Source organism: Rhincodon typus, chromosome 23, assembly GCF_021869965.1.
Source record: "Rhincodon typus isolate 14 chromosome 23, sRhiTyp1.1, whole genome shotgun sequence".
Classification (NCBI taxonomy): domain Eukaryota; kingdom Metazoa; phylum Chordata; class Chondrichthyes; order Orectolobiformes; family Rhincodontidae; genus Rhincodon; species Rhincodon typus.
In genome coordinates this window covers 30,312,475-30,321,791 of record NC_063354.1, presented here as the reverse complement: position 1 = coordinate 30,321,791, position 9,317 = coordinate 30,312,475, and the positions used below count along the sequence as shown (strand labels likewise).

The 9,317-nt window shown below is 42.1% G+C and overlaps 1 protein-coding gene across 2 annotated transcripts in view; it reads left to right on the top strand.

The window, feature by feature from the left end:
* Positions 1-2,903: 2,903 nt before the first annotated feature.
* The window catches only part of LOC109930295 (nuclear distribution protein nudE-like 1), a 53,973-nt gene continuing 47,559 nt past the window's right edge, over positions 2,904-9,317 (top strand). For both annotated transcript variants that reach the window (XM_020529799.2, XM_020529800.2), the window contains exon 1: positions 2,904-3,086. The gene's annotated coding sequence lies outside the window, so the exon portion shown is untranslated. The remainder of the gene's footprint in view (positions 3,087-9,317) is intronic.

Here is a 9,317-nt window from a genome sequence, read left to right as displayed (position 1 = left end):
GCCTGCCGTGTTCATCCAGCTCTACACCTTGTTAGCCCTGCTAATGTGACCTCTTTCTATTTTATTATTTTTTAAGAAATAATTGGGACAGCAAAGAGGTGGCATAAAAAGGACTGGTTTGTCAGTTTGGGGTGAATATCATGATATTCTATCAGTATATTAAGGGGAAGAGGATAACCAGAGAAAGAGTAGAGGCCTTTAGGATGAAGGGGGCAATCCGAGCTTGGAGCTGAAGGTTGTTGGCAGGGTGTTGCATGAGTACTTCATATCTGTCTTCACTTTGAGAAGCGGAATTTATGTACAGATAGAATGTGAGATTACTGAGCAGATTGACATAGGGAGTGATGAGGCATTGGTGATTTAAAGATGGAAAAATCTTCAGGTCCTGATGAGTTATATCCCAGGCTGTTATGGGAGGTGAGGGGATTTTTTACTTCCCCTCTGGCCACAGCAGAGATGCCAGAAGATTCGAGGACAGCTAATGTGTCTTCACTTTTCAAGTAGGGTGGTAGAGATACATCAGGGAATTACAGATCAGTGAGTCTCACATCAGTGGTAAACAAACTATTGGAGAAAATTCTGAAGGAGAGAATTCACCTCTACTTGGAGAGGCAAGCTGTGATCAAGGATAGTATGGTTTTGTCAGAGAGAGAGGTCACACCTAACAAAATTTGATTGAACTTTTCGAGGAGGTGGTCAGGTGTGTGGATGAGAGTAGTGCAGTTGATGTAGTTTATAGGCCCTTTCACAAGGTCCCACATGGGAGACTGATAAAGAAAGCAAAGCACATGGGGTCCAGGGTAACTTGGCAAGTTGAATCAAAAATTGGTTTTGTGGTTCGAGATGGGGGTAGTGATAGAAGACTGTTTGTGTACTGGTGATGGTTTCTGTGGTGTATCACAAGGACTGGTACTGGGTCGCTTATTATTCCTGATACATATAAACGATATAGGTGAGAAAGTGGGAGGGATGATAGGTAAGTTTGTGGATAACATGAAAATTGACCAGGCAGTTGACAGTGAGCAAAAGTGTCTTAGGAGGACCTAGACAGATTGGTCAGATGGGCTGATCAGTGGCAGGTGGAATATAACCCTGAAAAATATGAGATGATGCACTTTGGAAGAAGTCAATGAATGGCAGGGCACTAGGAAGGTTGGAGGAACAAAGGGATTTTGAGATGCTTGTTCACTGATCTCTGAAGGTGGCAGGAGAGGTAGGGTGCTTAAAAAGGCATACAAGACACTTACCTTTATCAGTCATGGCATGGATTATAAGAGCAGGGAGGTCATGTTGGAGTGGTACAAAACTTTGGTTAGGCCACAGCTGGAGTGTGTGCATTTCTGGTCGCCACACTGGGTGAGGGAGAGGGTGCAGAGGAGATTCACCAGGATCTAGATCATTAATACATGTCAGGAAAAGCGAGGGTCCCAATACTGACACCTGTGAAACTCCACTACAAGCCTTCCTCAAGCCTGAAAAATATTTGTTGAACACCATTTTTCCTTATTCACCCAGAGAATTTTACAGTGAGACCAATTGCATTACAATGAAAGTTCTCCTCAATTCGTATTTGTGTTTTATACAAACATTTACTGTATATCCTATGGAGGACCATAGACTGTCTCAAAATGACTTTAGGATGCCCACATTATCATGAATGTCTGGGAGATTCCAAATGAGCAATGATACTAAACACTGACAATTTTTCATTCCCACGAGAAAACACAGCAAGTGACAAAGCCAAAGATAAAATTGAAGGGAATGTTGAAAATGTTAAACTGAGGTGTTGCTAGAAACAGAGCTAATGTAGGTCAGAGAGCACAGATAATGTTTCAATGTGATATGTTGTGATAAGGGCAATGGAGTTTGAGTTCAGGTTTATGTAGGTGGGACACGTGGCTGCCCCAAAGAGGAATAAAATATTCAACTCTAGATAGGGCTAATAAATACGTGGAATCAGACATGCCATATGATTTGAAGTGTAATACGTTGAACACTTTGTGTCAGCTGTAGCTCTATTAAGGTGAATCTCATTCAGGTTGTGCCTTTGGCTCTGATTCACTGTAAGACCTATTAATCACTTTCAAATTAGTGCAGGCAGGTTAACCTGGTATTCTAGTCAATACTTAAGACTCAACCAACATCACAGAGACAGATTATAATTGTTCTAGAGTTTATAACAAGATTGAGTGCATTATAACACTCAACTTCAAAATCACTTCACTGGCTGTAAAGAACTTTGGGACGATCAATGGCTATTAAAGGAGCTATATAAACACAATACAGGCGATACCCTTGTTGGTGCCACAGTGAAAAACTTCACCCATCCGGAAACAACAGATCTATAAATAGCACAATGCGTGCATTCCCGAAAGGTAGTGGAGGCGAAAGAAAACTTTAAGCACAGGTGTAGAGATAACAGTGTGGAACTGGAGGAACACAGCAGAAAAGTTGACGTTTCGGGTCAAGACCCTTCCTCATAAATGGGCGGGGGAGGGAGGGAGATCCGAAATAAATAGAGAAGGGATGGGCTAGGGAAGTAGGCGGGGTAGTTTTAGGTGATTATTTTACTATGGGAAATGAAGCAAGCATCAGCAGCGACTGACTCCCCAAACGGGGAGGGAGAATTCCCTACTTCACCCTTTGAGCCAAAAACGGTAACAGACAGATCAGCTGATCATTGTGACTGACGCCTTTAACGTCATTGATAATGACGTTGATGGGGCGGGGCAGTTGTGGCAATTACGTCGTGGGGAACGACCGCAAGCGGTGTAGTGGTGGGCGGATCCTAGGCTTCAATGACGTGTAAAGGGGCGGTGCCTTGGCTGCAACGGCCAAATCGAGGAGTGGGGCATTTGCCGCGGTGACGTTAGACCGATGAAAAAAGGGTGGTGGTGTCTTCGCGCTTGCGCTCTCCGTTAAAAATGAAGCGAGAGCGGACGTGACGCTTGGGCCGGATGTGATACTGGTTGTCGCTGGGCCGAATGTTATAGAGATTGTGCCGGCTTTAAGAGGGTGGGAAAATGGTGGTGACGATGAGGAGTTACTAACGGCAACAGGAACGGCTTCGTATCGGAAATGTATAGGTAGGAGACTGGCCGGCCTGGACGTCGCTTGTCCCATCAGTACAGTGTCTAGTCTAACTCCGGACGTTACCGGCAGAGCTGCCACGTACTCTTTATGTCGGGGGGGGGGGTATCCGGCCGCTGTCGCCTTGTCCATGACATTCGGCTTCCCGCTTGCTTACACGGTCGATCTCGCTATCGAGAGGTCGGGGACGAAATAGAGTCCGAGGGTGCGGTTCCTCGCCGTCTCCGGGACAAAAGCTGCTACCCAGGGTAAAAAAAATCCAGTCTGTAAGTGACGCCCTTTGGGTAAAGCCCACCCCTCTCGGTGTCTGATTGGTGGCGAGGACCCAGTCCCCCTCTCCGGTTGGCGCGTCAGGCTGTCGATCAGAGCGAGATGAAACAGACCGTCAGCCTCTGCATTGGGAAGGGATGCGGTAGGGAGCGGGGGACGGGGTAGGGTGCCTGACCTTGGCCGGGTTCGGGGTGGGGTGTGGATGTTGACCCCTTGAGGTGAAAGGCCTCCCCTCGCTAAGGAAGTGGGGGAATGGAGCAGAGAGCCAGCCACTGAGTGGAGGAATTGAATGTAGTAGTACCAGTGGCTAACCCTTTGGGTGAGGGGTGGGAAGATTGGGTTATGGGATAAGATCTTGGGGCCTGGGATAGGCTGTGAAGGAGAATAGGATAGACTGACTGCGCCTATATAAGCGTGCAGGACATAAGGTGACTGTCAATCCATAAATTAGAGGGTAGGACCCAAGTGGAATGAGCTAGACATTCAGTCCCTGGGTGAGAGGCAAGAACCAGGGAAATACTGATTGAACTTCGGAAATAAGATGTAAGCACGGTCTCTTGTCAGCCTATTTTTTAGTGAAGACCAATTCACGAGTGACTATTTCCAGTTGGAGTATCATTTTTACCCTGCCTTTGGTTTTTGATCTGACTACAGAGCTGTGACAGTGCAAAGAGTTGTATTGATGTTTTCTGAGGTGCACAGTCATGAGCGTCCTGAAGTTGTGTGAGAACTTGCTTTCAAAGTACTGTTTAATTCCATTGGAAACCACTGCAAAACCACAAATTGTTGTCATGTTTTGGTTTGTTTGTTTGTTGGTGACCAAGCCCAACAAACTTGAAACATGGAATTCCAGTTTACAAAACCATTTCCTGTTTGGTGTCATCGTATGTGCCAAATTTCTTTTGGGTTTTTTTCCTTAGATGGCTTATTGTTAAACTTAATGTATTGTAATTTGCAATGGAAGGACCTGAAGCACAACTATTACAGGAAGGTATAGTGTGAGGTGACAGTGGGGGAGCACTTTGGGACCAGTGGCCATAGTTCTATTAATTTTAAAATAGTTATAGAGACGGACAAAACTAGTCCACAGGTTCAAGTTCTTAAATTGGGGCAAGGCAAATTTTGATGGAATTAGACTTCCACTACAGTCCTTAGGGCCTTGCCATTCACCATGTAACTCCTACATTGATTTGACTTTCCAAAATGCAACATGTCATATTTCTCTGCATTGAAATCCATTTGTCATTTCTCTGCCCATTCCCCAGCTGATCAAGATCCTGCTGCAATTTCCGATAACCTTCCTTACTGTCCACAATACCGCCTATTTTAGTGTCATCTGCAAACAAAATCATGCCTTGTACATTCTCATCCAAATCGTTGTAATAGATAACAAATAGCAATGGACCCAGCACCACCCGAGGCACACCACTAGAGACAGGCCTCCAGTCCGACAAGCATCCTTCCACAATCACACTCTGCTTCCTGACATCAAGCCAGCTGTGTATCCAATTTTCCAGCTCTCCCTGGATTCCATGTGATCTAAGCTTCCAGAGCAGCCCACCATGTGGAACCTTATCAAAGGCCTTACTGAAATCCATACAGACTGTCTACCACCCTGCCCTCAATAACCTGCCTGGTCACTTCAAAAACTCTAACAAATTTGTGAGGCATGATCTCCCACGCACAAAGCCATGCTGACTACTCCTAAGCAAACCCTGTCTTTTGAAATGCATGTATAATCCCTCAGAATCTTCTCAAGTAGCTTTATCTATCACTGATGTTTGGCTTACCGGTCTATAGTTCCCAGGTTTTTCTTTGCAGCCCTTCTTGAAAAAGGGCACAACACCTCCTGTAGTGGAACAGAGGGACCTCGGAGTTCAGGTGCGTGTTTCTGAAAGTGGAGTCTCGGATAGACAGGGCAGTGAAGAAGGGTGAGATAACAAGGTGTAGAGCTGGATGAACACAGCAGGCCAAGCAGCATCAGAGGAGCTGGAAAGCTGATGTTTCGGGTGATTCTCCAGCATCTGCAGTTCCTATTATCAGTGAAGAAGGGTGTTGGCACACTGGTCTACATCAGTCAAGAGCACTGAGTATAGAAGTTGGGAAGTTATGTTGCAGTTGTAGAGGATGTTGGTGAGGCTGCACTTGGAGTATTATGTTCAGTTTTGGTCATCTTGCTATAGGAAGGATGTTATTAAACTGGAAAGCATGCAGAAGAAATTTACAAGGATGTTGCTAGAATTCAAAAGACTGAGTTATATGGAGAGGTTGGATAAGCTAGGACATTTTTCTTTAGAGTTTGGGAGACTGAAGGGGGTGAATCTTATGGAAGTGTATAAGATCATGAGAGGCATGGATTGGGTGAATGCACTCAGTTGGGGAAATCGAGGACTAGAGGGCATCAGCTTAAGGTAAGAGGGGAGAGAATAAATGGGAACCTGAGGGGCAACTTTTTTTTAAACAAAGGGTGGTATGCACGTGGAATGACCTACCAGCGGAAGTGGTTGAGGTGGGTACATTAACAACATTTCAAAGGCATTTGGATAAATGCATGGATAGGAAAGGTTTCGAATGATATGCGCCAAGTGCAGGGAAATGGGGTTAGCATGGACCAACATTTTGTTCGGCATGGACCGGTTTGGGCCGAAGAGCCTGTCTCTGTGCTGTAGGACTCTGACTCTGATAATCCTGAAGGTCTTTGTAGCTCATAGAATTAATTCACTTTACAATTTAAACACAGCAGATTGTCTTTACATCTTGATTTTCTAAATCTGTTCCTGTAGCAACTGTTTTATATTCAGTAGTTAATAAATGTGTTGCTTTAGACACTGAAGTAAAATTTACTCTTGGATAATTCCTCTCACAAGACTTGGCTATATGAAAATTCTGGTGGTTGGAAAGGCAAATAAATGAAGTGTGAATAATGGAAGCTTTACTGTATTTTTGTTCATCATCTTTCTTGAAGTTGGAATTGAATTGTTGTTTTGACTGTTTAATAAATGTACCTTTTGATTAGATGAAGTGAAATTGGACTTGACATTGAAATATTTGTTGTACTTGATTTGGAGGTCTTGTCGTATATGTGCAAGGTTGCACTAATAAAATGATAAATCATATGCCAGTGATATTGTATCATTATGAATGAAGCCTCAATTTTATTTAATTGAAGAATATGAATGCTCTTTTCTCCTTTGTGAGTAAGTTGTATTGTTTATATCCTTTATACTTCTGATATCTCAACACCACGTGGACAACATGCAGACCTTATGGCTTGATTACAGCAGGGTTCAGGTGTGATCATTGGAAAGAATGCTCCACCCAATTATATAACTTCCATCCAATCTGCACCTTTTTTAAGCTTGAGAGTTTAGGACAGGATTCACCCTCCTACTGTGGTGTTGAATTGATTTTCCAAAGCGCACAAAACATTTTCACTTTGCTTCTTGAACATCAAATTACCAAGATAGCAAATTGAACATTTTGCATTTTTTGAACTCATTGCCAGATTTGTATGTTCTTATGTAGAATAGTATCGATAGGTTTAGGTCAAGTTTAAGGTAAAAGGTGAAAAATGATGCAATCATTATACTGTAACAGCCTGACTTTTCTGTTTCTCTCATGCCATTGTTTAATTTCTATTTAATGCTGACATATATGTAACTTGTCTGCACCCACAAAGTAATTACATTGAACCAAAATTTGTCCTAGATTTTGTCTCGTATTCAAACTCGCTAAAAGTACTATGAAGTAAATAAGAAAACCAAGAATTGAAAAGACACTAAATTATGCCTCTGCACTAAATTTTATTTAGCTTCTGGGTTGTGTCAACTGTTTGGCTTACAGTGGCTGTCTCAGCTTGTGTTTATCTAACATCTTTAGCAATTCATGAAAGGAGTATGAAGCAAATTTGAAACCAGTTTATGGCCACAGGTTTGTTTTCTGGCATGTTTTATGAGGAAAGAGTGATTGGAAAAATTTAGGCAGAGAATTTCAGAGCTTGGAACATCAGCAGCTAAAAACACAGCCATCAGTGGTGCACTAGTGTAAATTGGGTATGCTCGACAGGCCAGAATTGGATCAGTACAGATAATTGGAGCTTGAGGTTGGGATTGAGGGGCCTCTGGCAGGATTTGTAAACAAAGACAAGCACTTTAAAATTGGACAGCGATGTAGGTCAGCAAGTGTAGGAATGAGTGAACTGGACTTGGTTTGAATAAAGACAGGACAGGAGAGTTTACAATGATTTTAAAGTAGAAAGTGGGGAAATAACTAGGAATGTACTGGGAATATTCAAGTTTGAATTTTTCAGCAAGTGATGAGCTGGGATTAGAGGGACCAAGAGTAGTATGTGTGAAAGGCGCTGTTAGAAGGAGCCTTAGGGAATTTCTGCAGTGCCTCTGGAAATTTGCACATGGTGCCAGTCAAGCAGTTGTTTTATCCTTGATTGTATCAAGCTTCATGAGTGTTCTCGGAGCTGCACCCAGGCAAACAGAGCGTTCCATCACACTACTGACTTGTGCCTTCCAGATGGTGGATAGGCTTTGGTAGTCAGGGGGTGAGTTACCACAGAACCAAGATCAGTGCTTTTGTATTTCTGCCTTTCTAACCACAAAGCGTGATGGAGTGAATATAGATTTCATTTACTTGTAGGCGGTAGAAAGGCTTTGGGGAGTTGGTGAAGTACTTGCTGACCTCTGCCTTGCTGTTTTAACCATGTTCAGTTAAGTTTCTGGTCAGTAGTGACCCTCAGGGTTATGGAAAGAACTAATGAACATCATTTATGTCAGAAAAGCAGGATAACGTGGATGCTGGAAATCTGAAATAAAAACACAATGCTGGAAGTACTCAGCAGTTCTGTGGAGAGCAAAACAAAATTAATCTTTTGGATTAATTGCTTTTTTTAAATCAGAACTAGTGAAAGTTAGCAATGTACTTAATAGACTGCAACTTTCAGTTCTGATGAAAGGCCATTAACCTAGAATATTAACTGTTTATGTCAGCATTGTTAACTTGGAATGAAAGCTGTCATTCTTTGGACTCAGAATGAGAAAACCATCTTTGGGATTTAATATGCAATTACAATGAGCTGGCATTTAACCTTTATAGGTCTTGTTAAAATGGATGTGTGAAGTGTACATTATGGCAATAGGCTGTATACCTGTACAAGTTTATAACCTGTTATGTTTCATTTAATTATAGCTTTTCATTGCATTAAAAAAAAAGCTCACCATTAAATGTAGGTCGAGGGTATACTTTTCATATTTATAATTATAGTTACTTTAAACACATGAGGAATTGAGCAAGTTGTTTGAGTGGTTCAGTTTATTGCACTTGAGGAATAAAGCTGAAAGATTATATAGATTAATTGCAAAAGACCATGCAATAATTACAATTTCAGTACAACGGATTGAAAATGTTTGTAGGATGAAAGAAACAGTGTGAACAAACAATGACGTTGATGTGCTTTTGGTTTGATTGAAATGTGAAAAAATGTTGTGCCTTTGAAAATTATATCAAGATTTACCTAATAAGATGATGGTCAAGAGAATGTGGCAAAACAGATGCCCCACTGCTAATCCTGATGGACAAAGATGTATACCCTTCTGTTCCAAAGTTAGAATGATAACATCAGTACCAAGATCCAGGATACTTCATTATGCTGATATTCCCATTAATCCTTTATCTCCCATGGTGATGTCTGAAATTTAAATATTTTAACATCATGTACAGATGATGAACTGTGAAGCTTAATACCAAAACTTGTCAGTACTGCATGTAATAATTCTGAATACAGTTTCCACTGAGCTCCATTTTCCCCTTTTTATTGCTTTCTTTGGGTCTGATGGTGGCAGTAACACAGCTCTGGAGTAAGTGATATTATTCTTCCACTGACTTGTCCTGAAAATTATCAAAGCTGGAAATGACCTTTCGTAGAGCATCTGCACTCCATACATGAC